The following is a 26,518-nucleotide window of genomic DNA, read 5'->3' as shown; positions in this document are numbered from 1 at the left end:
AAAGGGGAAGTTTTAGGATATACACTAAAGAACATCCTGGTACAATCTTGGAACTAGTGCTAATAGGCTAATTTTTTGGTTTCTGTTTGTTTGGATATTCTTTAACTTATGTCAAAAATCTAAAAAACCTCATCTCCGTAAGTCCTAATTTTCCAGGTTAAACTAAAGTTAGATGCAGATTAAAAAAAATAATTAAAAAACTTAAGATTTTTGCATATGTATATGTTATGTATACCAACATAACCCACATGATTTAAATTTATTTACTAACGCTGATTCCAACAAAACCCACAAACAAATCAATCTGACCATCATTGAAAAGTAATGTATCTTATTCATGTTGTTCTGACACAAATATCTGCAGTGTAACTTTTAAATTTTTTAAAATGTGCACCTTATCTTCAAACCAGGAAAATTATAGGGGTATTCACGATCCGGTGCAACAAGAAGGTGTAAAATTGAAAACTTTATTTTCCTACTGCTACAACTACAAAACACAAATTTTGCACTATTGTATTTTATTTTTGCAATAGGGTTAGGGTATTGCAAAAGTGTAAAAGTGTACAAAAATTGTAGTCTGTATATTTGGTTATTTTAGTTTAAGAAAAGGTTACACTTTTGCACTTTTACAACGATACAAGACCATTTTTGCATTTTTGAAGTAAGTTATACAATATCCAAACAAAGATAGAAACCAAAAAATTAGCCTATTAGCACTAATTGCAAGATTGTACCAGGATGTTTTTAGTGCATATCCCAAAATGTCCCCTTTTCACAAAAAACTCCATTTTGTCATAGATATGAATATTTTTTGCATTGCATTATTTTGATTCTTAATGATAATGGATATGAAAACCTTCATGCAAAATTTGTTTCCTCTAACATAACTTTTTAGGGGTTTTCGGTAGTAAGTTTGCAACTGTAATAATAATATGGGATGACAGATGAAAAACAGGTATAACTTTTTTCAGACGTCAGATTGCCTTGATTTTAGGTTTTTTGGAATCAACATTAAAAAATACCTTGAAATCATGTATCATATGTGTACATAATACCATCGTCTATTTTTGCTAATTTTGAAAATCTCCATTTCGCGCTTTGACCTTGAAAATCGCGACTTGCGGACATGAGATTTTTCTAGACTTTTGAGGTATGTTATAGAATGCCAAAACGAAGGTACCTATTGATCAAAAAGAGGTTGTTTGTAAAGCCGGTTTACGGACGATGATTTTACGTGATAACGTCGTCAGAAAACAGGTTGTGTGGTTTTGTTTAAAATGAGTTGAATTGAAGAGTTTACTTTTTTCAAACAATCATAATTTACAAGAAAAAGCTAAAAAAAATACCTTTTTTATTTTCTCATTATATTAATTTTTTTATTTTAAAAGCTTACAAGCTTACAAAAAAAAGCCAAGCATTTCTTCTTTTATTTTTAAATTTTTATAATGCACCCCGAGTATAAAAATAATTTATTGAAAACAATCATTTTCATCAAAAAAAGCAAAGAAAACATGAATTTTTATCTTCTCACGTCATTAATTCCATTTTTTCCCTAACAACCTATAACAAATTTTATACCACCTGAAAGCTTATTGTCTTAGCTTAAAATGTATATATCGATCAGGGCTATGAGACATCTACAAAAAGACCTAGAATTTTTTGAACTCGATCAAATTTCATTAAATAAACCAAAAAAAAAAACATTTATTTTTATGTTCTCAGGCTATGGAATCAATTTTTTGTTTGACAACCTATAAAAAATATATAGGTACCATGTGAAAGTTTAGTATTTCATATGATCCATCTCATTTCAAAGATGCCTACAAGAGAAGTTAGAATTTTTTAAAGTCAACCATGGCGAATTTCCAGACTGAGATTACGGTACTTCCCACCTGGTGGCGGTTCAGGGAGCAACAGATCTACACTAGTGTTTTGAGGTTTTTCGCAAGTTTCTTGGTTTAACATTGTGTAGCTTGTAGTTAGTCTATTCCCTGCAAACCAAACCTCAGTAGTTTAGGGGAAAATACAACCACCAACAAAGCTTATTTTGAGGATGTATGTGTTTCCTTATTTACCAAAATCTCTCCCCTCCAAAAATAGAAGTTTTGTTTCTCCTGAAAAAATAAACTCTTCTTTGATAAATGGGAGGAAAAGAGCGCGATGTATGCTATGCACAAAGTTTTGTCTCTTTTGTAATGGCGGCTCGCGTTTGATTTGACTTTTCCTACATTTTATATTTTCTAGTGAAACCAGTAAAACCTTGATAGCCACAGCCACAGCAACATCAAAAAAATTTTCGCTGCTCCATTTGAAGAATAAAAATGAAAACAATTTAATTTAAAAAATATATAATGTTCTCAGTGTTGAGTGTTATTTGTGAAAACTATTTTCCATAGGCGGATCCAGGGGGGGGGGGGGCACGGGGGCACGTGCCCCCCCCCCCCCCCCAGAACTTAAAGTTCATACTTAAAGGAAATCAAACTATAAGAGTTTTAAAAATATATGAATAATAACAGAAAGAACTTGAGTGAAATTCTTGTCTATTTCTGGCTGAAAATGCGAATTTTGTTGATTGTTTCATCCCTTTCCCATGAAAAGCTCCACCTCACAAATAAATAAACGATTTTTCGATTTAAAAAAAGTGAATTTTCTAAGTGATTTTGGTGAAAAATTTTGATATGGACATCGAATGATATTGAATGATATAAAACAAATAATTGTATATGCAACTCTATTTTTTCATACAGAGGGGTTAAAAAATTTGCACTTTTTTCGTTGTTTTTTTTCAACATTAGTGTTTTTAAAATAGCGGAACACGTCACAAAATTGCATAAACTATACATTATAGAACTGCTATATATGTAGAACAAACTTGCATTTCAGAAGTTTGCACCCCGAAAATAAAGACCCCTTGAAAAAAAACTCCTCAAAAGCGACCCTTACTTATAGATTTTTATAAATATTATTTTATTGAGAAAATTTCTCCTCTAAAAATATGTAAAAATAATAGTGTTCCAAATTTCAAAAGAATCGGTGCAGTATTTTTGAAGTTATGAGGAGCACCGGCGTTGAAAACATTAGTTGTGGGGATAACGATTTAAAGTTTTGAACTCTGGACTAAAAGACTAAAACGTTCCTAAGGGTAGTATTAAAATACTTATAACTTGGTCAATTTGGCTCCAAGAGACCTACGATTTGAACACAATATTCTTGAGGTATAAAACAATTTAACCCCTTGTAGCCCCATGTGACATTTCTGTAACAAACCGAAAAAGATTGCATAAAAGCTCTACAAACTATTTTTTTTTCTTTTGAAGCTTCTAATATTATAATCTTTAAGTATTGCTTTATCGAAATAGTACTTCAAATTTCTAATAAATAGCACCAATAGTTTTTAATTGACAGTTAATGTTGAAAGTTGCGCTTTTTTTGAAAATAAGCAAATTTGTATAAAAACTACGAAATTCAGAAAAAAAATAGTTTTTGTTAGAAAACCCCACGGGGTTTTATTTTTGGATTTTAGGAAAGTGCCTAAAAATTAATATTAGATAGTTTTTTGCTTGAATTTTTGAATTTTTATATAAAAATAAATTATTTAAACTTTTTTTTTTACTCCCAAAATATCGAAATAACTAAGTAAATAATGACTTTATTGAATTTTTAAAAAATACGTGTTTTATTAAAGATAAAGGCCAATCGATTGACTTATTAATTTTTAAATTTACGACCTTGGGTTACAAAAGGTTAATGCAAATAAAAAAAAAAAAAACTGGGTTTCCCGGCAAAAAAGTAGGATTCAGTTTTTTTTGTTATTCTTATGAACTTTAATATTTATTAGAATGAAGTCTTTAGTATTTGACTAAAAACTACTAGGTCATTAACTAATGGTATAATTATGTCCATAATATTGCAAAATTCTATACAAAATCAATTAAAAAACGTAAACATTTTTTTTTTCAAAATTTCTCAAAATCTATTTGGTGAAACAACTTAAGTCAAAAATTAAACAAAGAATAGATTACTAACTTTAATATAGCACAGAATTGTACGTGCATTTTCTGATTTTTTATATTTTTTTTCTTCCGGCTAATCCAGGAGTAAGAGGGTTAGCACTTAAGTGGCTTTTACTGTAACAAGAAAATGAAAATTTTTCCTTCCGAATAACTTTTTGGTCATTTGGTACCTATTTGATGTGGGAAATGTGCCTAAATATTTTTGGCCAGGTTTTAGACCACTGTGGGTCGTTAAAATTTTCTGCTTGTTAGTCAGTCGTATGGTACTTCACTTTATTTCTAACTGTTATTGCTGTTTTTTTTTTGCCAATCCGTCCCTTGTGCCCCCCCCCAGAAAAAAATCCTGGATCTGCCCCTGCTATTTTCTCTAAACAATATCTACCACACAAATTCTTCGGCACGCCACAAAAATTTATTTCCACAAATCAAAAAAAAAAAAAAAAGTAATACAAAAACAACCACCAATTGATTTGGAAAATAAAGGTATGCTGATTATAAAATTGATAAATTATAAAATTGTTGATTTTTCTGTGATTTCTGTGTTTTTAGTGGCGATAAATTCCAGACATCATTGACTGAGTTTACAGCAGCTTTAGCCTTGAGAATTAAAAAAAAAAAAATTACAACAAGATACAAAAACTACCACCAAAGTGCAGACTGCAGAGTATTTTTTTCTTTTTCACAGTCGCGTGGCCAAGGATCTTTTTTTTATGTATTTTGTTTAAAAAAAAAAACTATTTTGTGTTTTTCCAATAAAATATTAAATAATAGTTGTTTAAAAGAATTGTTTGTTTGTTTTGAAGATTTTTTTATTTTCAGATGAAATTAAAATATGGATTTAAGCAATACGGATATAAACCCATGAAAGTGCTCCAAATAAGTACTTTAAAAGTACAAGTTTTAGTGCTTTTTCTGTAGGTAAAAAAGTACTGGAAAATGTACATCAGAACCACTTCTAGAAGTGCTTCGCTGATGCACTTTTAAAGTACATTTTTCTGTACTATTAATGGAGGGGAAATTTATTTCATCTTGCATGCAAGAAAGAGATAGCTGCTTCACGTATTCTCATATACAGAAAGTATATAACTGAGTTTTTTCCCGAGCTCCTATCTTTTTTCAGTGGAAAAGAAGTACTTCTTTTACGTACATATTTCACAGGTTTTTTCTGTAGTTCTGTGTTTGCTGAGTTATTATGTGTGATATACCAAATGAAAGGTAATTGTAGCAGGATGCTAATAAAATTTCTATCTGCTCTTGGTCAAAAGTTATAACATGTTGAATACTAAAATTTTATTTTACCGTTATCTCAAAATTGTGTTTACGAAAATGATTGAAACTTCGCACACATTTAGTCGTAGCCATGGTCTATCATTACTCCATATACTTTATTCCTGTATCTATTAAAGAAAAAAAGATAAAAATAACAAACGATGAAAATCGGTTTAACACTGTCAAAATCGTGTTTTTTAAAAACTTGTTTCTTCTGTTCGTTATTCAGTCAAAGCTTAATTAATTAATTAATTAAAAGATCCCAATTTTTTGCACATGTATGCATAAGGCCAAAACCTACATGTGTTATAAGTTTCAGATTTTTTGAACGCTCCAAAAAAAAAGCTAAAAATCAAAAATTACCCAAAAATACCCCTAAAAACAAGGTGTTTTAAAAAATTCATATTTCGAAACGCAGAGTGTTGGAAAAAAAATCCGTATCAGACGCCTAATTTTTGTTCCCTCATGCCTCATCTTTCACTTGGAATCTTTAGAATGGTCAAAAAAAAATTTCTTTTGCACAAAATCATCATTTTGTCATAGCCCCATCACGTGTACAACGTTCAAACAAAACGTTATAGCTTAGTTTCAAATTTTTTTAGAATTTTTTCTTAAATGCAGTTATTCTTAAATTAATCTCATCTATCTATAGCAAAAAAAATCTATTCTCTACGACTTCGCGTTTAGATTTTAGCCCAAATTTCATCTTTCCGTTTTACTCTGTGTACCCTATTTAATGACGGAATTTTTAAAAATCCTTCAAGCTTTAGGTTATTATTTTTCAAATAAGCTATAGAAGATTTTTTTATCTCTAATAGTTTATTTTTAATTCTGAATTTAATTTTTTTGCCGCACTGCGAAAGTGCGAGAATGTAACGTTAGAAAATTGCGTCACTTTTTTGTGGTGGCTGTCATGGTTCATCGATTTATAAGACGTTATCACGTCAAAAAAGTCAAAAAAAGTTTCACAAAAATCTTTACAATTTAAACTTTTCTCCATCAATCGGTATCCGTATCGGTAACGAACAGGAAGTCCACTTTTCAAACTTCAAATTGAAAATAAAAACTGACTGAAAGGAACCTGAAAACCCCTCCTTATAAATACGCCACTGGTAAGACCTCATAATGTACTAATATATCCTTCAGAAAATACAACAAGAAAAACACCTCCTCTTATCTCAATTCAGCAGGAATGACGGTCATGTTCATGTATGTACCAATAAAAATTTGGTCCCAATTGCTAATTGGTGTTGTTATTAGGTATGATTATTTTTTTTTATTATTTGTTCCCAAAAAAAAAATATTGAAATGCCATTTTTCTCTCTATATGAATTCAGTTGCCAAAGATGCCAAAAGCGGTCCGATTCTACATGGCATAGCTCCAAAGCATAAGAAAAAACAAAACCAATCTGAATTCTTAAATACCTAACCTACCTTATTGCTATTAAATTAGTTTTAATTGGTCTTTTTTTATTTCGTTTCTCTCGTCTGGGATCAGAACACATTTAAAATTTTTTCAACTTAATTGTTTTATGTGATGATTTTCATTAGAAAAAAAAAATACAATGAATGAAGGCGGTACAAATAACGAAAAAAAACCTTGATTCAAAATAAATACAAAAAGAAAATGTGAAACACGCAACGCAGCAGGTGAGCGCTCGGTTTTAAAATCGTCCTTCAAATACATAGAACAAAATAAAAAAGGGAAAACTTGATTTCGTTGTGAATACGAGTAGGCATTTAAACACCACCATCGAGATCCTTGCAACATCTGCGATATGAAACTACCTTGATCATAAGACTAATACCGAACTGTCTGTCCAAACGGACATCCTCTTATTAAGGATATGCTATTACACAAATCTTCAGCCATAACCCACACTTGCACTTGCCTTTCCAGCGAGGAGCCACCGACAAATTTAGTTTGATCAACAAAATGCACCAGCAAGACAAGGAAACAAGACGACAAAGAGCTAACATCTAAACAATTTGGAGAATGTTCATTAAGTGGAGTATGTTGTATGTGAGTCATGATTATGTTGAGGTATCCGAATTCGAATCCGAAGCCACTTGTTTTTTGTTCGTTTTTTTTTTTTTGTCTGTTTGTATCATTGCCCCTGTCTCTTTCGGTGCAGAGGCACAACAGTAAAACATTAAAACATTTACGACTGATAACCTTATTGGCGCCAAAACAATAATGAGCTTTACAATATTCTTTGTTGTGGTGTTCGTTGTATGGCATTTTGGTTGTCGGACTGTCATGTTTGTACAAATGCATACATTAGTCTGGAGATTCGCTAGATTTTTTAAATTGTGCATTTTTAGATAGTTGAAACATATTTTAAGAGATATCACCACTGTCAATGGTGACAGAAAATGGTAAAACAATAATTACTTCATTAGTTTTATTCAATTCGAGAATTCATTTCATTCAAATATGGAAATATGTTTTGTTTTTTTTTTTTAATCGCAAGTAATATTAAAAATTAAAGATTGGATCGATGTAATATTTGTTTCCATATTATGTATGTACTCACCTACCTATATGTCCCTAAAAAACAAAGCGCAAAGCTGTCATTGTTGCGTAAAGCTGTCAAAATGTTAGTGCCATACCGACTTAATTCAGTTTGCACACCAAAGGATAAGGTTTTTCACAATAGGTATGTAGTTAAATCCAAATCCGCACAAACAAATTAGGTATCAGGGATGGAATGAGAATCGGCGATTGTGATTATTTATGATCGGTAATAATCACAAAAGACAATTTGCTCTGCGAAATTTGATTTTCGCGGACCAAATTTGGTTTTTTGTGACTATAGCCGATTACAAATCACAAAAGTCGATTCCAGAAAACAAATTGAATAATTTTTCTTGCTTTTCCAAGAGTAAATAAAAAGATAATAATGTGAATTAGGGGATATGGTGGTAAGATGGATTTCTTAAGCTTAAACGTCAACAATATAAAATATTACAAAGTGAAACAATCAAATTTATTTTTTAAATTAATTATTATTATTATAAGCTGCGTTCCTTTGGACTTATTTATCTACTGCTTAAAGCTACTTTGAACTACTTTTACTCTATCGAAAAAGTAGTTCTAAGTAGTTTTAAGTGTTAAGCCGTAAGCTGGATGCTGGATACTGGATGCACACTTGGTTGATCAACACGTTCAAAATACGTTCCAAATTGACATCATGAATAGTTAAACCTTTCCAAACTAGTTCGATTGATGTGTGGGCTCAGATATATGTCCTATATGCATCAGTTATAATTTGGAAATGTTTAACAGTATGCCGATTTCGAACGTTTTGTGGATCCAGCAGTAGATTTGCTGCTTTCTTCGATCGGCTATTCTTCTTGGATAACATATTTATCGACTCAATGATTAAAATGCTTACGAAACTGGACAAATTGTTTAATATAACTGAGTTGCAAATGTTTTGTCCGATACTGTATGATTCAAGAGATTCCATATATACTTTTTATAAACACTGGATTCAGGGGCGTAGCGAGGGTACAAGCCATGATTCAGTGAAATGCCGGTTCATTTTATGAATTTGCCGACTGTATCCGAATATTTTTTTTAATAATATTGGGTATCATAATTTTTGAGAACATAAAATAAATAAAACTAAAGTTTTCACGATTTAGAATTTAATTATTAAAATAATAATCTTTAATAAAATAATAACAGAACAAAAAAATAAACATCATTCATTCATTAAATTAATGAACTGAATTAAATCAAAAAAGATAATCACAATGTTAACATTTTAGTGGCCACTGAGTGAGAGAACTAAAACAACCGAATAAATCCATGTTTGGAGTTGCTTTTATCACATCAAAAATAAATCCAAAAAATTTAAATTACTTATGTGATGCTATCAATAAAATAAAATAATAATGGATTTATTACTTCGGTTGTTAGTTCCGTCACTCAGCGTCAGCGGTTAGTAAGATGTTTTAAAATTGTGAATTTATTGTTTTTATTCAGTTTCTGTTACATTTTTTGCAATACTGATATCATAGGCACTCTACAGTTTCTTTGAAGTTGCGAAAGAGAAAAGTTGCAGAACAAATCTTATTTCGTTTTTTTTTTTTGAAACAATAAATTATAATATGGTTGCATAAAATCTGCTCCGTAGCTTCTTAGTAACATGAAACACACGCGCATTTTTGTTCAGTTTCACAGATCCCAATACGTAAATGCAATCTAACTTAAAATATTTGAAGTTATCTGAAAACTATTTTAAAACATTCCAACAACTCAGATGTTTCAATAAAACTTCTTAATAATGCGTATGAAACTAATTTTTTCGATTTCTGTTGTAATTTGTAAATTATGTCTTGCTATTGAGTTAAAAATAAAATAATTATAGATTTATTACTTCGGTTGTTTAAGGGTGCCGTAAAATAACCCCGAGCGAAATAACGCCGAATTCCAAAATTCGGCCTTATTTCACTTTACAAGAGCGAAATAACGCCTTATTTCAACATTCGGCCTTATTTCACATTGACAAAATGAGATTACGCCGATTCTGCACCATTTCACTTTTTCGGTGAGGCAAATCCTGCCAAGTGGAGCTCAGGACCTGCAGTCAGTTTGGTATTGAAATGCCATATTCTTGGCACAGGGACATAAGACCCATGGACATATTAGCTACTTTTTATTTGTGGGACTTAAGTCCCACTTGAGTGAGACATAAGTTCCAAATTAAATGTGTAGCTTATGTCAAACTCAGGTTGGACATAAGACCCAAAAATAAAAGATGGGCGTTATGTCTCACTAACAAAGAACTCACAAATTATAAAATTATCTCCCAACTGGATTTGGGATTCGATTTTGCACTTATGTCCCACCCTATTGGCACACACGCCGATCCAATAATGTATCCAAAGTGACATGCAGTTCGGCTTTCGGGAGAAGCACTCCACACTGCATCCGCTCATGAAGTTCCACCAAGACATCACCTCAGCTTTGAACAACCATCAAGTTACTGTCGCATGCTTTCTGGAATCTGGATGTCGAGAAAGCATTTGACAGCGTATGGATAAAAGCCCTTATCCATTAACTTAATTTACTATTCTTTCCTGTAGCACTGCGAGAACCTGCTTTACGTTGACAATTCGCTCACATACTACAAGTCCGTCTCGCCAACGATAGCTGCCAGGAAAGTTGAAGGTCACATTCGAAAACTGAATGAGTTCTACAGTAAATGGGGTATCCGGATCAACTCATCAAAATCGCAATTACTGAGCTTCAGGAGGACGAAGCATTCGGTCAGATGCAAAATGTAGGAGCATCACACTTACACTACCTGATGGTACTTAATTGGCAGCCAAACGCAACGCGAAGTATTTAGAGATCAACTTTAACGAGCTCCTGAGGTTCAACCTTCACTCTAGGTCTGTTTTGAAAAAAGCCAACTACGCCTTCCATCGCCTTCACCCCCTGATGAAGAGAAGAAACGGATGAAGCCAGCCAACCAACGAAACTCCTGATCTACAAGCAGATTCTTCGACCTGTCATCGCCTATAGCTTTCCGGTATGGTATACCATTTCCAAGACAGCCATGAAGGAACATCAAAAATTGAAAATGAAAATTCGCTCGAATTTAATATTTTCACACCTCAAAATTGATTCTCCCGTGGGCAAATTTTTTTTCGCTTCGCGTTTGGGTTCCGAAAATTAAATAGATTCCCATGTAAGCAAATTTTTTTCCGCTTTGCTTTCCACAAATTAAAATAGGTGGGATTTATTTATTTCTTATCTTTGTATTATTAATTACTGTATTATTATTAATTTGACTGCCCTATTTGCGAGGTAATTTTCCAAATGACCCGCGCTTATGAAGCGAGGTTGGTTGTAATCGAAGTTTCTTTTTCATTTAAAGAATCTGGAACAAAACGCGAATAAAGTAGAACAAAAGTTATTATACATTATTGTTTTATATTTCGAAATTTTTGTTAAATTAAGTCTCGGCCCACTCAAGTGGAACATAACTCCCATAAATAAAAAGTGGCAGTGGGCGTTATGTCCCTGGGCCTTATGTCCCTGCGCCACGTTTTTATCACATCTTGAAACTAATCAAGGTTAAAGAATAAAGCCTAGTAAGCAGATCGGGAAAAAAATTAATTTTATCTCTACAAAACATTTTTTAATCCTAATTTTTAAGTTGGATAAATTATCTAGGGTTGTGTTTTTCAAGCTTTTTGAGTTCGCGACCCCCTCGAGAAAAAAAATATTTTGGCGACCCCCTAATACTATAATGTGTCAGTATTTTTAAATAGCTGTACACTGTTGTACCCTTTCAAAACCCGACCTAATTACACTAAATTTTACTTATTCGCGAAGAGATTTGTACCCCTGTTGCACATTTTGTTTTGTAATATTCTTCATGCTGTGTTGTAACTTCTGGGAAGTGTTTTTACCACACGATCTATGAAGGCTGTCATGACTACGAAATAGGTAGATTGGAGAAAATGTTTTGCTTGTTGCCAAAGCTTTGACCAACAAAGTGAACAAATTTTAAGGTTGAAACTCATAATGCCAAACCTTTCATGAACACACTGCTCCCTTCAGAGACAAGTTCTTGCATCGAAGGTAATGCCTCCATTATTGAATGATGTGCTTAAAGATTTGATCAGAGAAGTCTACTTTATAAAAGGCAAGGCCTTATTAAGGATTGTATGCTATTAAATGGGTTTACTCCATAATAATTTTTTTTATCACACATCAGAGTTCAGAGGTCAGTTTGCTGTCAAAGGGAAAAGTACTGACAAAAGTTTTAAAATTAAAAACTGAATTATTGGTGTTTTTACAAGATTCAAAATCTGACAATTCGAACAATTTTTCTGACCCTCCGTGGCTTCTAAAATTATCATTTCTCGCTTATCTTTTTGACCACTTAAACATCCTTAATAAGAGCAAAAGACGATATCAGAAGATTTCTCGGAAAACTTTGGTTATGGCCCGAGCCTCTACAATCAAAAAAAATTTGATTCTTTTTCCTGCGTTCAAAAGATTCTTCAACAAAATTCATCGGAAGAATCACTCCTTTATTCCTATGGTACAAAGTTTATTAAATTTGAAGATGAAACTATTGAGTTGCTTTCCAGAAATGGAGTCTCAAAGTGAAAATGGAACTAAGATGGATTTCAAATCCTTTTTTCAATAATTCGGTTGAACTTGTTCATCTACCATCCTTAAAACTCAAAGAAAACCCTATAGATTTAGCTGCAGGTGGCATGCTTAACATGGATTTAATTTAAAAAACAATGTCTAGATAAAGAGAAGAGGAGAGTATTCTGAGCTCGCTAACGAAGCTTTGTGGTTATTAGTGCCCAATGTTGGTCATATACTATGAAGAGAAACAGACTAATCTTGGAAAAAGATTTAGTCGTTAAATCATCCAAAATCAATCCAAGATTTCAATATTTATAAAAAAAAAAAATTTTTTTTTTTTTTATTTAGGATTATTTTTTTTTGTATCATTATTTGGCTTGCGACCGCTACCCCCTTAGAAACTCTTCGCGACCCCCAGGGGGTCGCGACCCACACTTTGAAAAACACTGACCTAGGGTAAACTGCCCAATTATTGGCACCTTAAGCGAATGTCGCACCAACTTTAGTTCGCAGTTTTTTCCGTGTAGCATAAAACTATTATAATATAAATACTTTTTTTTTGTAATTTTCAATATCTCGTTTGCTAAGAATATGCCAAAAAAGGCGGGAAGAGTGAATTTTTAATCAAAAAATAAAAATAGAAGCTGTAAATGGTTTTTGAACTCTAGGTGCCAATCACATGGGGAGTGGCAACAATGGGGCAGTTTACCCCAAGTAATTTCTATCAATGGTTTTTTCTTCTTTCAAATTAAATTCATTTTTTTTTGTTTTTGATTCTAAGTTGTATTTGCTTCGTCTTCACTTTCCAAGTATTTTATTAAAGAGTCCACCTTATTTTTGTTTGAATTTTTTTCAATTTTGTTTTATTTTTTTGCCTTGTCATAATTTTTGCCGGCAGAATAATGCTTCGAACATTATTTGTCCCTGCAAAATTAAGTGGAGACTTTTTCTTTACAGCGGCTCCAAATATTTAAATTCTGTGCGTGAACTGCTTACTGCTTGGAAAAATATTCAAGACAAAATTTGTCCCGAGAAAAATGTTTTATGAGAAATAAAATTTTTCCCGATCTGCGTAAGACCAAAAACTTTGTTGGAACCTATACCTCGATGGGATGAACATAAGTCCCAAATAGGTATTGGGGCCATTGTGCTTTAAATTTGGGCCTTATGCCTATGAAAATAAAAAGAAAGGTTAACTTGCATTTGCTTTAATGCTCACTTTTCTAACATTCTTTGACAAAGTGCAATATGGACGAATATTGAAATTCGGCGTTATTTAGCTTTTGTAAAGTGAAATATTATTTTACGGCACCTTGTTTTAGTACTGTCACTCAGCGGTCACTATGATGTAGTAACATTGTGATTTTTGTTTGTTATATTTCAGTTGCTGGTACGTTTTCTGAAATACTGAATCTAAGACACTCTAAATTTCAGTAGCTTTGAAGTTACAACAGAGCAAAGTTGCAGAACAGTTTTAATTTTGTTTCTTGAAACAATCAATTCTTATATGGTTGCAAAGATTCTCATCCGTAGCTGCTTTGTAACTTTAAACCCACGGATATGAAACTAATTTTTTTGATTTCTGGTTGCAAAATTAAAACCTGTGCCCCTTGGGAAACGGATGGACCGATTATTGTCAAACTTGGTATGAAGGTTTATTTGAAGATTCTCCAGAAAGATTTTTGGAACTATTTTTTTTTGGGCCAAAAATACCGTTTGTAGTAAATTTGAAATTTCTCAGAAACGAAAGTAAATTTTAAGACACTAAGGTCTATCTCTTGCTGATTTTTTTCTTTTTTTTTTTAATCATTATTAACGGTATCTGCCATAGAACAGTATTTTTCAAAATCCAATTTTCTCAGAAACTACTAATGCGGTTTTAACGATTTTTTTTGTAAAAAAGCATTTATATAATTTTAATATAAGCCAAAAATTAGACTTTGAAAAGATTAACTAAAAATTTGAAATTAATAGAAACTCAAACATATTCCTCGCCAGTAGTTGTGTTTTTTTTTTTTGGCATTGCTTTCCGTATCTGCAAATGGTGTTTACATGCATTACAAAAACAATACGCAGTTACCGATAAGAATAGAAGCTGAAGCAAGCTGTGGATAGAATTTTGACGAAGTGTATAAGTTAACGTCGCACACTGGGGAAATTTGTATGGGAGTGCGGAAAAAATTAAATAAAAACTGAACCACTGAATAGATTTGGATGAAATTTTCAGGGATGACAGTTTTCGTCGTAAGAAATTATTATTATTCATTTCCGCCCACTGCCACGCCCTTTTAAAAAAATTTGTGAGAGTAATAAAGAATTCCGATTCTAAATTTACTTGTACTTATAGCATTTTTTTAAAAAAATTTTTTTGTATTATTGGAACCACCTCACCGATTTTAAATACATTAAATGGAAAAGAATAACTCATAGTAGGTACTGTTGTCGAGGTCCACGTCCACGCAAAATAAAAAACCCAAATTATAGTTAAAAATTATTTAAAAAAAACACTTTTTTTATTTTATACACAATTTTTCAAAAGTTTATTCTTTTAAGAGAGCCATTTTTTCCTCAATTAAATGACTCTGGTTCTTCTTAATAAAGGAAGGGGTCAGATGATCTGTATTTTTCAATAATAATTTCAATTTAAATCTTGAGACATTCCATTAGATTTCTGCTTAGATCTTGGCATGAAATGCTTAAAATTCCCATTATTAATAAAATGTATAATAACAAGACGCATAATCCCTTTTCACTCGTTTTTAATTTGAATAGTTTTCAATATATTATGTACATACATTTCAGTTACATATAACGAAAATTAATTTTTCTGAGCCAAGTTCAAAAAATCAAATGTAATTTTATTGTAGTAGATTTGTAATGTATTACGAATTAATTTTATTTTCTCTATTTGTCTTTTCGGATAAGAATTTCAAGCTTGCAGCCAAAAAAACAAAAATCTGACAAAAAGGAGGTTTTTTACTTTTCAATTTTCTCGAAAACTAGAAGGCATAGAAACATATGGTTTTCAGTGTTTGGTAAGGAATTAATTAAGGCAGTGTTCTTCATCATTCAAATTGAATTCAAATCCCCAGCCTTGTCAAAAATAGTATTGGATATGTTTTTTTTAATTTTTTTTTCAAAATTTTGACTTTGAAATCGATTATTTCAAAAACAATTCACTTAAAGAACTTGATTTAAAAACTCAAATTAAGCCTAATATTTTGGCTTTTAAAAAAAGTATCATTTATAACTGTAAGTGTTACCATTGATTTTTAATATTTTTTTTGTTATTTTAAGTAATTTTTAATAAAATGATTTTTGCGACCAAATGAAGTTTTCAATTGCCAATAAAAAACGCAGTGGCACCTGGTGGCACCCAAATTTGGCCTTCATTGAAAGGGAATTTCATAAGGAAAAAGTTTTTAATAGTCTCTAACTGTAGGCAAGTGTAGCTAAAATAATATATACAAAAATATGAAAAAATCAAGCCATTTTTTTCTCTTTTCTTTAAATAATTATATAAAATAATTAACATTTTTAAAATTAATAATTTCTTTGATTTACAATAGACAAACGATGGCTTCTTTACGGAAAAATAAAAGTGTATGAGTCGGCTCAAGCTAAAAAAAATTACACAGCTTTAATTTGAGGGTATTTTCACTTCGTTTTTTATACTTTCAACAACTTGTCCCTTTACAAAGCTCTAAAAAGTAAACTACAAGTCCGATTTTAGTAATTCTTTCTGATTTTGATTCAGATTTTATTCTAGAATTTAAAAATACTATTGAAATATTCTCCGAGGAACCTTAAATTTTTGACTTTTTTCCGCAAAATCCCCAGTGTGCGTCGCCGTCGTCTTTTCTATTGGTGCGTGCATATAAATATGTATATTTTTTTTAGGTGTTGATGTTTGGGAAATCCTACACGGAAAAAAAGTGTCACCTTAAAATAAGATGATGCTCACATTAAATTTCACCATCTTAAAATAAGGTGATATCATACTCATTTCCAACAGTGAGATAGCACAGTGGTAAGGCACTGGCCTAGTCAGTCGATCTTGTACTGTGGAAGAGTGTGCACGCGCAAATCGGCTTTCACAGTGTTTAAAATTCGAATTCGGCAAGTGTTAAGTAAATTAGAGGCAAGTTAGCCAGTAAAGTTATCAACTCAGCGATAGCTCAAAGGAAGTGACGTCGGACCCGAGAGCTGTAGGAACGGCGTTCGATTCCCAGCTGGGCCAACGTATTTTTAAAAGTTTTTTTAAAAACAAATAAATTAAAATTAACATTCGCTCCAACCTAGTGGAATCGGATAATATAGCGGGGACATCGAAAGGTGCCCCAGCTACAGCAGCAATCAAGCCAACGGCAATAAAGCCAACGGCAACAACAGCCGATATGGGAGGGCACAAGAGGAGACGCATCTTTGCGAAGCCGAATCTGCCGAACAGGCCGAAGCGTCGTTCCCAAAACCCTTCAGCTGAGCTGCCAGCTGAAGAGGGGGAGGCGGCGCGAACATCCACAAGTCTACCAGCTATAAGTGAACAACAAAAAAGTGCCCTGCCAACAGACGAGGAATTTGGCTACGAGTCTGAAGGAGGGGAGGGACACTATACTGGCGACAGTAATTCATTTGCCGATCTTGCATCAGAGCCGGCACAAGATGAAGATGATTTTGAGGAGGAGATTATTCTTCAAAAGAAAATCTCAGAGTTTGAGGAGCAAATGGAGTGCCTGAAAGCACAAGTAGCACCCATTATAGAGATGCTGAAGGCAAAGCAGGAGACGCGCCGAGCCAACGAAAAAAAAGAGCTCGCCGAAAAGGAAGCCGCTAAAGCAGCCAAAGCAGCGGAGCAACAACAACAACAACTGGCTAAGAAAGCAGAGTTGCAAAATCAGCAACAACAACAAAAGCAACAGCCAAAACAACAGCAACAGCGGCAACGACAACAACAATTGCCAGCACAAAACGCACAACAACAACAACAGCTGCCTGTCCAAGTGCCAGGGCAGCAAAATCAAAAATCGCCGGCACAGGCGCAGCAAAAAGAAAATACACAGCCTCAGCAGCAACAGCAACAGCAAAAAACACAGCAGCAACAACAACAGCAAGCACCAGATGCTACCAAGCCTAGTGGTAGTAAGCAGCAGGAGCGGACTCATCAGCAGCAGGCCCAGGAGCAGCAGCAGCAGAGAGGACACCAGCAGCAGCCACAGACAAACAAACCAAAGAAAGAGAATGTGCCACCAATTAATGTGTTCAGGATGGAGCTAGAGGACACAATAAAGCTATGTAAGTCGGCCATAGGCGAACATTTTTTTATTAAAAGACTTAGTAATAGTAGACATGCTATCCACTGCAACACAGTGGAAGAGCATAAGAAAATAAAATTTTTATTAAAAGAAGCCACCACTGAGTACTTCAGTTTTACCCCTAAGTTGGAGAAAATCCAAACGGTCCTTCTAAAGGGCATAGATTCCTGCACGGAACCCCAGACGCTCTATGATGAGCTCTGCCGCAAAGCGAGTGATGATCTCGAGATCATCAGCGTCAAGCCATTCCAAACGGCTTTGTCCAGGCGGGAGAAACGGAAGCTGCCGATATTTTTAGTACAGCTCTCACCCAACAGCAAACTGGATAGTTTGAGGAGTATCACCGTCCTCAACTACCAGGTTGTCACTTGGGATAAATTAAAAAGGCGCGGTGACATGCTTCAATGCGTGCGCTGCCAAAGGTTCGGCCATGCCGCAGCCAACTGCGAAATGCAGTCGCGCTGTGTAAAGTGTGGAGAGAACCACAATAAGGGGGAGTGTAAACTCGGGGAGGAACGGGTCGAAGATAAGACCCAGCTTAAATGCGCAGTCTGCGGAAGCGTCGGGCACCCTGCTAATTATCGGGGCTGTCCGAGGTTTCAGCAAATGAAGCAGCAGAAAACGGCGAAGCAGGCTGTCGTTGAAAAACGTCCAGTAGGGCGTGCTCCGATTGTCAACCCAAGTATCTCTTTCGCCCAAATGGCGCAAAGAGCAATACCAAAGGCGACACAAAAGCCACCAAAGGTTGTCCAACAGGCCTCCGTGCCTAAAGCACCGGCGGCAGAATCAGAGGTTTTGACCTTGTTACTGAGCATTCAAGCACAGTTAACAGGGCTTCAAAGCCAGATAAGGGAGCAGACAGTGAGGGTAGATCATATCTACACTCAACTGCCTAGCTTAACGCAACTTAGGTCGTAATGGGCGCGCTGTCAGACAGGCCCCTTAGGATCCTAGCTGTGAATGTAAATTCACTGATTAGGGTCGAACGTAGAGCTAACCTTTTCCAATTGTTGAAAGATCTATGTCCCGATGTGTTTATGGCTAGCGAAACTAAGCTAAACCAGAAACATAAACTGACAAATATTAATTACAATATCGTAAGAAGAGACCGGCCCGACTCCACTCAAGGGGGCGGTGTTGCAATCTTCATACGTAAAGGCATTAGTTATAAAGTAATATACAATAGTGAAGTGCGAAAATTTCGATCGCTTGAGGTGTGCATTGTATGCATCCCTCTTCAACATGGAAAGCGGGTGTATGCAGTCGCAGCTTATGCGCCAGAAGCACCTCAACCAACTGACTTTACGGCAGAACTCGAAAAACTTTTTCAAGTCCTACGACTGAATTTGGAGGAAAACTATATCCTCATGGCCGGTGATCTGAACGCCAAACACCAAGATTGGGGAAATCAAATACAGAATCAGCGAGGTAATCATCTGTATAATTGGATGAGTCAAAACAATATTGAATATAGGGTTGATCTGCTGGCTACTGAAAGGCCATCGTTTCCAAGAAGCGGTTCTTCTCTGGATTTATTGCTTCTAGACTCAAGACTGACAATAACAGACTCTGTGGGCCAACACCCAAGAAACTGCCTTCGTACAATTGAGTACGACAGCGACCACTGCGGACTCGCCGCCGCAATACAGCTTCCGAACGAGCTTGTGGAATTGGAGGAGTATGTACCGGAGCATTCTTACAACTACGGTAAGATGCGCTGGCCACGCTTCACCAACGCCTTAGCAAGAGAACTGCGTTCGAATAACATAGCCCCTCCAAACGATAGAAATCTGTCGAACAGTGAGATTGATGGTTATCTCCAACAGATGGACGATACCATCCTACAAACGATGAACAGAACGATACCCAAATACAAAGAACGTGACCAAAATAACGTTTACCGAAACGCGACTATTGACGCACTCCACAGACAAAAAAGCGGACTATTGACAAGACTTAAACGTTTATACCGGCGATTTACCGACCCACACGATCTGGAGATTAGAACACTGAAGTCGTCGATCAAAAACATCAACCAGTTGATCAAAGAAAATTATAGGTTGTCTATTAATCTGTATTGGGACAAAAAAATTCGGGCCGTTAATTCTAGCGACCCGAGTATGTTTCCGCAGATTAATAAGATTTTTAGACGGAAGGATCAAAACGAACTTCCGTGTCTTAAGCTCCAGAGAACTGTGGAAAACAGAGACGTACTTCTGACAGCAGGCATAAATCCAGGGGAAGCCATCTTGGACGACGACCTCTTTATAATCGAAGATCCGCAAGAAAAAGTGGAGGCGGTGGGTGCTGCCTTCCAGCAAGTGTACAAGGTAAATGCTAGCATTAACCCGAACCACGACCTGGAAAACAGGGCCCTCCTTCATCACTTCTATCTACGTAATGATATAACGCAATGGCGATCTGAGAATCGCGGTTTTACCGGGTTTAATGAAGAGCACTTGGCAAACGCCATCATCGCCGAGCATGCTGGGGCTGACACCCTGTTAGTTACGAAGGTAGAGCTCAAGCTCATCTTCGATTCATTAAAGAAAAAGAAGTCAGCAGGAGTCGATGGTATATCCAATATTGTACTACGACATCTACCGCAAGAAGCTATTGACATTTTTGCCACTCTGTTCAACAACGCTCTGAATAATGCATATTATCCAAAGCGTTGGAAAACAGCAGTGGTACATCCTCTACCGAAAAAGGGAAAGGACAACTCCAATCCGGCAAATCTCCGGTCGATAAGTCTCCTTCCAAGTATTAGCAAGGTATTTGAAAAAGTTATCAATAGGGCTCTGTCTCAGTGGGCTGAGGACAACAATATCATACCGGATAATCAATTCGGGTTTAAGGCAGGACATGATACTATTCATGCCGCGTCTAAACTTGTATCTGATATCCAGTGGAACAAATCTAAAAAACAGTGCACGGGTGCCTGTCTTGTTGATTTGGAAAAAGCTTTCGACACCGTTTGGTTAGAAGGTCTCTATCTTAAATTAACAAGACTTGGTATAAGTAAACCACTTTTATATATGCTTTATGACATGCTCAATGGTAGAACGTTTGTTGTCAAAAGTGGCAATGTAACTTCTACTGGAGTTTTTAATATTAAAAATGGTCTTCAACAGGGAGCGGTGAACTCACCGATTCTCTTTAGTATTTACACCAGCGATCTGATAGGAAGTCTAACTCAGGCAATTGCGTATGCCGACGACCTAATTGCGTACAGAACAGCTCCAAAAGTTGAGGTCATAAGAATTCTCTTGCAACGTGACTTTGACAAAATTCAGCGATATTGTGATGACTGGAAGTTGAAAATCAACTTTCAGAAATCAGAAACGATTCTATTTAGGACTCCCTTGGCTAGGGCCTCAGGGGATACGCGAAGGAACTGGCGGAAGCTGGCGATCGCTGGACCACACGGACATCCACTGCCGAGTAAAAGTGTAGTAAAGTACCTTGGCATCTGGCTAGATCAATATCTATATTTCAATAGACATATGGATGCTGCTCTGGCCAGGGCGAGGGGAGCTTTTGCCCTGACGAAACGGCTGTTTTATAGCAGTCGGCTTGACACCAGGGTTAAGGTGATTTGCTACATGGCCCTCATACGGCCGATGATTGTCTATGGATGCCCTGTGTGGTTCAACGTTGCTCCATCTCAAATGGAAAAGTTTCGGGTGTTTGAGAGGCAGTGTCTTAGACGTTGCCTTGGTCTGCACAGAACACCCGAATCTGATTACACGCATTACTATTCCAATGAGGTCTTATACAATAGGGCCAACATAAATAGAATTGATAACTTTATGCTGAAGCTTGTTCGTGGCCACGTTTCAAGAGCAATGGCCTCTTCAAATAGCTACATTTTTGGGGCTTACTACCCTAACGACGAATACTTCAAGAGTGTGTGTTTAAGCGGCTATATTCCGCCTGAGGCATTCCTCTATTTAGATAGTCGGGGGCTTGTACAGGATAGATTGGCAGTTCCGCTAATCTACCACGTCGGGCGAAGAACCGTGGACAGGCGACTGCTGTATGACAGGGACATCCTCGCACTAGGCGGAGAAGGGCGTCTTCGGTTCAGTAGGACTGTGTCCGATCGGGACCGAAGAGATAGGGTAAGGCAGGAGAACCAGTTTTGGTGGCTTCATAATAGTGTAAATAGTTAAAGTGGTCTTTGTTTTTATGCCTTGGCCGGCTTACATAGTTTTAGGTGTTTAGTTTTAAGTAGGGACAGTCGGGGTGGCACAAAAAACAAAAAAAAAAAAAAAAAAAAAAAAAAAAAAAAAAAAAATACAAAAAATACAAAAAAATACAAAAAATACAAAAAATACAAAAAAATACAAAAAAAAAAAAAAAAAATACAAAAATACAAAAAAATAAAAAAAATACAAAATTGCTTGCTGTGGCTGTTCTAGTTTTTAAGTAGTTTTAAGTAGTTTAAGTAGTTTTAATTAGTTTTTAAGTAGTTTAAGTAGTTTTAATTAGTTTTTAAGTTTTAAAATAAACAAAAAAAAATGATCAGAATCCAAGTTTTTTTTAGAAATTATTTCTTGGAAAAAATAAAACCTTGAAATACTATTTGAATTAAATTAGTTTTAAGGCCGAAAGGCATTAGTATTAAGAAAAATGAAGAATAACTTAGAGTGCCCGTATAGGGCCAGTAAGTTAGTTGTAAGTAATTGATAAGTAGGCTAGTTTTTATGAATTTTTGTCTAGCTTTAAGATAGTTTTAAGATGATGAAAAATAAAAATGAATTTAAAATTGAAAAAAAAATTGAAAATTGAAATTTGGCACTGGCCTAGTAACCCAAAAGTTGTAGGTTCGATCCCCGGTGGCTGACAGTTTTTTTTTTTTGAAAAGTTTTTTGATGGTGTATCCATATTTTGATAGCACTATGCTCAAAGTTTAGTAAATTAAATCCAGCTTTGTAAAAAAATAGTATCAATTATTGAAAAAAAGCAAAACACTTATGAGCAGGGCAAGGATTTTTATGCACTAAAAACCCAAAATATGTGAATAAAATATGCACCTAAAATCTGAAAAAATGCGCTTAAGACAATGAAAATATGCATTCAAAAATAACATTAAAAACCAAAAAATTAACTGAATTCCGCCAAAATTTAAAAAAAGTAACAACATAAATAGAAAATATAAAATCTTCTAGAATAAAATACAAAAAACATTAAATTTATATTACATGTGTATGTAGATGCAAACAAATCAATAAAATAAATTGTTTTGGTATACACCACAAAATATTTCCTGAAATTTTAAATGATAAAATTCTGCCTATTTGGCCTGACATAACTTTTGAACATGAAAAGGAACTGTTCAAATTCAGTCGGTGTCATTGGAGCATTTTTGAATGCAAGTATCTCTCTACCCGAAAACTTCTTCAAAATTTTCAAAATTTTTTGCATAGTAGGTACTGCAGTAAAACTAGCTCTAAAGTATTTTCATGGATTGATAGTACTATAGAACTATATATACAGTGATTCAATCATTCAACTTCCACCAACTTCACTCAAATTTGTCATTCACATCATTGTATACTTTGTAGGTTCTCGTCTTAGCTTAGCTTGTAAAAGTTTAAATTTCCGGAAGGGAGAGGGCGTTATTTATCGCACTTCCAGTTTGGAATGATATTTGTGGTAAAGTTTCCATTAAAATTTTAATGAATGCGTTCAGATACTTATTAATGATTAAAGATAGGTTCACATTTATTAAAGGTGCGTTCACAACAACGTCGCACAACAACGTTTTTTCATGTTAAAGCCATAACTACAATGGCCTAAAAAGTGAAAAAGTGGGAAATTTACAAAATAAAATTTTTTTTATTTCTTTCTAGCAATATTTGTTTTTGTAAAAATTTTTGGAAAAAACTACCAAAAATTTTTTTGGAAACCAAAAAATAAGCTTTTTGCATCATTATTTTTTATTTTGTCTTCGTAAAAACTGTCATAAAATGAGTTTGAAATCTATCACTTTTTGACTTTTCGCAAAAAGTTGCCGTTGTAGTTATACTTTTAAAGCCTTAAGGCTTAAATACAATGACCTTAAAACTGAAAAAGTGGGAAATTTACAAATAAAGTTAAAAAAATTTCTTTCTTTCAAGCTCCATTTGTTTTTGAAAAAAATTACAAAAATTGTTTTTCAAACCAAAAAATAAGCTTTCTGCATCATTATTTTTAATTTCTTGGTCGAAAAATGTTGACTTATTGACTTTTTGCATAAAGTGGCTTTTAACTACATTGGCCCAAAAAGTGAAAAAGTACAAAAGTGAAAATTTTCAAACGCATTTTGTATGGTTTTTCGGGCTAGAAAATTAAAACAAAAAATGCGGAAACTATATTTTTTTTTTGTATAAAAACAATTTGTTAAAGGTAAAACCACAATGGCCTAAAAAGTGATAAAGTGGGAAATTTACAAAAGTAAAAAATTTTTATTTCTTTCTAGCGCTATTTTTTTTTTTTGGAAAAACTACAAAAAATTTTTTTTTAACCAAAAAATAAGCTTTCTGCTGGAAGGTATACGGAAGAAAAAAGACGTTTTTGTTTGTTTTACCTGAACCTTATAAGAAAAACGCTTTGCCATGCGGCGATAAAATATTAGTGACTTTTGTTCAAAAATGTAAACGTCTAAAAGTGAAAACTTGGTAAAATGGTAAAGGAACTGTCAAAGTCAGCTATTACATGAAGCCTCAAGAGGCTTGACTCTTATTTCGAATTTTCTTTTGATACACAGCCACACAAAAAAAATAAAAGTTCTGACCTGGGGTTGAGACTAAGTTTTTCATATAGTTTTTCAGTTTTTGGGTCGCTGAAACCGAATCCGGAGTCCGTCACGAAAACAAAAAAAAATGTTCTCTGATCTGGATGTGTGAATTTGTTAATCATATAGTTTTTGGATCGCTGAATCCAGATTGCAAGTCAATTTCGCCCTATCACGGCAGGTTTCTGAGATATCCTCAAAAAAATGTCAAAATCAAAACAAACTAAAATTCTTATCTGGGGTTGCGTCTAGGTTTTTCATATAATTTTTGGGTTGGTAAAACCGAATCCGAACTCTATTTTTCCGTATCACGTCAGGTTTTTGAGATATCCTCAAAAAATGTCAGATAAGAACTTTTTTTCGGATTCGGTTTCAGCAACCCAAAAACTAAATGAAAAATTTAGTCGCAACCCCAGATAAAAACTTTTGTTTTTTTTGGTTTTAACATTTTTTTGAGGATATCCCAGAAACCTGACGTGATAGGGCGAAATTGACTTTGAATCTGGATTCAGTGGTCCAAAAACTATATGATTAACATATTCGCACATCCAGAGCAGAGAAATTTTTTTTTTTGTTTTCGTGACATTTTATGAGGTTATCTCGAAAACCTGACGTGATGGAGCAAAACGGACTTCGGATTCGGTTTCAGCGACCCAAAAACTATATGAAAAATTTAGTCGCAATCCCAGGTCAGAACTTTTATATTTTTTTGTGTGGCTGCCCTACTAACAATTTTGCTTCTATAATGCTTTAAAGAAGCAACAATTGCATCTGTAAAGCTTTATAGAACCGAAATTGTTTGTCGGGTTGGTAACACTGGTCTGCAAAATTTAACTTTTTTTTCTCCTTCAAATAATTTTTTGATATAATGAAAGATTAGACTTTCCTGAATATAAATCTGGTATCAGAAAAATTCTATCAGGTACCATTTTTGTAAAAATGATTTTTGAAAAATGTGAGTAGTTTCTAAAAAACCCCTCTTTTAGATTCATTTGAACTTGTATATAATTAAAACTATTTGTCTCATTGAGCTCAAATTTGGAGGACTTATTCTTCATAATATGACCTATCGATTGACACCAAATATGTTCTTTTACATTCATGTTTACTCATTTTTAAAAATACTGATTGACAATAAAAGCAGACATTTCGAAATCCTTCACTATTTAGTAAATCCTACATGAACAAAAGCACCTTAATTAAGGAAAATGTAAAATATCAATGCCCATTATATTAAAAAAGTCAAATATGTAAAGAAAACCAAAATAAAAAACATTAAACAAAATTTTTACGTGTTTTGTAATTTTATATACTATTTTTTCTATTTAGAAATATCTTATTTTTAATAAACTATTCGATAAACTGCCTTGTAAAGCTTCAGATTTGTTTGTCCTAGAAACAATAGTACATTTTTCTTATAGTTTTTGATATGCTGAGTTAGAATCCGAAGTCAAAAAAATTCTATCACGTCAGGATTTTAATATATTCGCATTAAACTATCACAAAATCAAGTTTTTTTTAGAAAATCTCAAAAAAACTACTATATCTCAAAAACCAGAGCTGTTCGAAATTTTTTGAGCTCGGATTCAAAATCAGCACACTAAAGTCCATTAGAAAAGTATACTTTTGTTCTAGGGAGAGATATATTAATTTTTAGAGATCAGTTTCTTTGTGGTAAGATATGCCAAACCTTCTAAACTTACTTAAATTAAGATATCTCGGAGAAGATAAGAGATATTGAGAAGATTGAAATTGAATTTGAAAGAAAAAAATAAGTTCTTTCATAAACCGTATCAATTTTAATAGAAAAAGATTACATTATGCCAAAATATTTCTTCGAAAACAGCAAAAAAATGGGTTTTTGAGATTTTCTAACGGAAATATTTTAAAAACGTGACGTGCTAGGTCAATTCTGACTTCGGATTCGGAATCAGCATACAAAAATCCTTTAGAAAAGTATAGTTTTATTTAAAGGAGGATTTCCTTGCAGACCAGTGTAATCATTCTGTGAGGCGCG

The 26,518-nt window shown here is 34.0% G+C and overlaps 1 protein-coding gene and 1 long non-coding RNA gene across 2 annotated transcripts in view; one reads left to right on the top strand and one right to left on the bottom strand.

Annotated features, from left to right (window-relative positions):
* Positions 1–26,518, bottom strand: part of LOC129916137 (homeobox protein aristaless-like) — a 271,629-nt gene that overhangs the window by 177,959 nt on the left and 67,152 nt on the right. The gene's annotated exons all lie outside the window — the stretch shown is intronic.
* On the top strand, positions 6,131–6,777 carry LOC129916156 (uncharacterized). Its single transcript, XR_008772414.1, has 3 exons — positions 6,131–6,394; positions 6,470–6,542; positions 6,620–6,777. It is a non-coding gene; the product is annotated as an uncharacterized LOC129916156 (long non-coding RNA).

Source organism: Episyrphus balteatus, chromosome 1, assembly GCF_945859705.1.
Source record: "Episyrphus balteatus chromosome 1, idEpiBalt1.1, whole genome shotgun sequence".
NCBI lineage: Eukaryota > Metazoa > Arthropoda > Insecta > Diptera > Syrphidae > Episyrphus > Episyrphus balteatus.
Note: the sequence above shows the minus strand (reverse complement) of the source record. Positions and strands in the feature narration are given on the sequence as shown.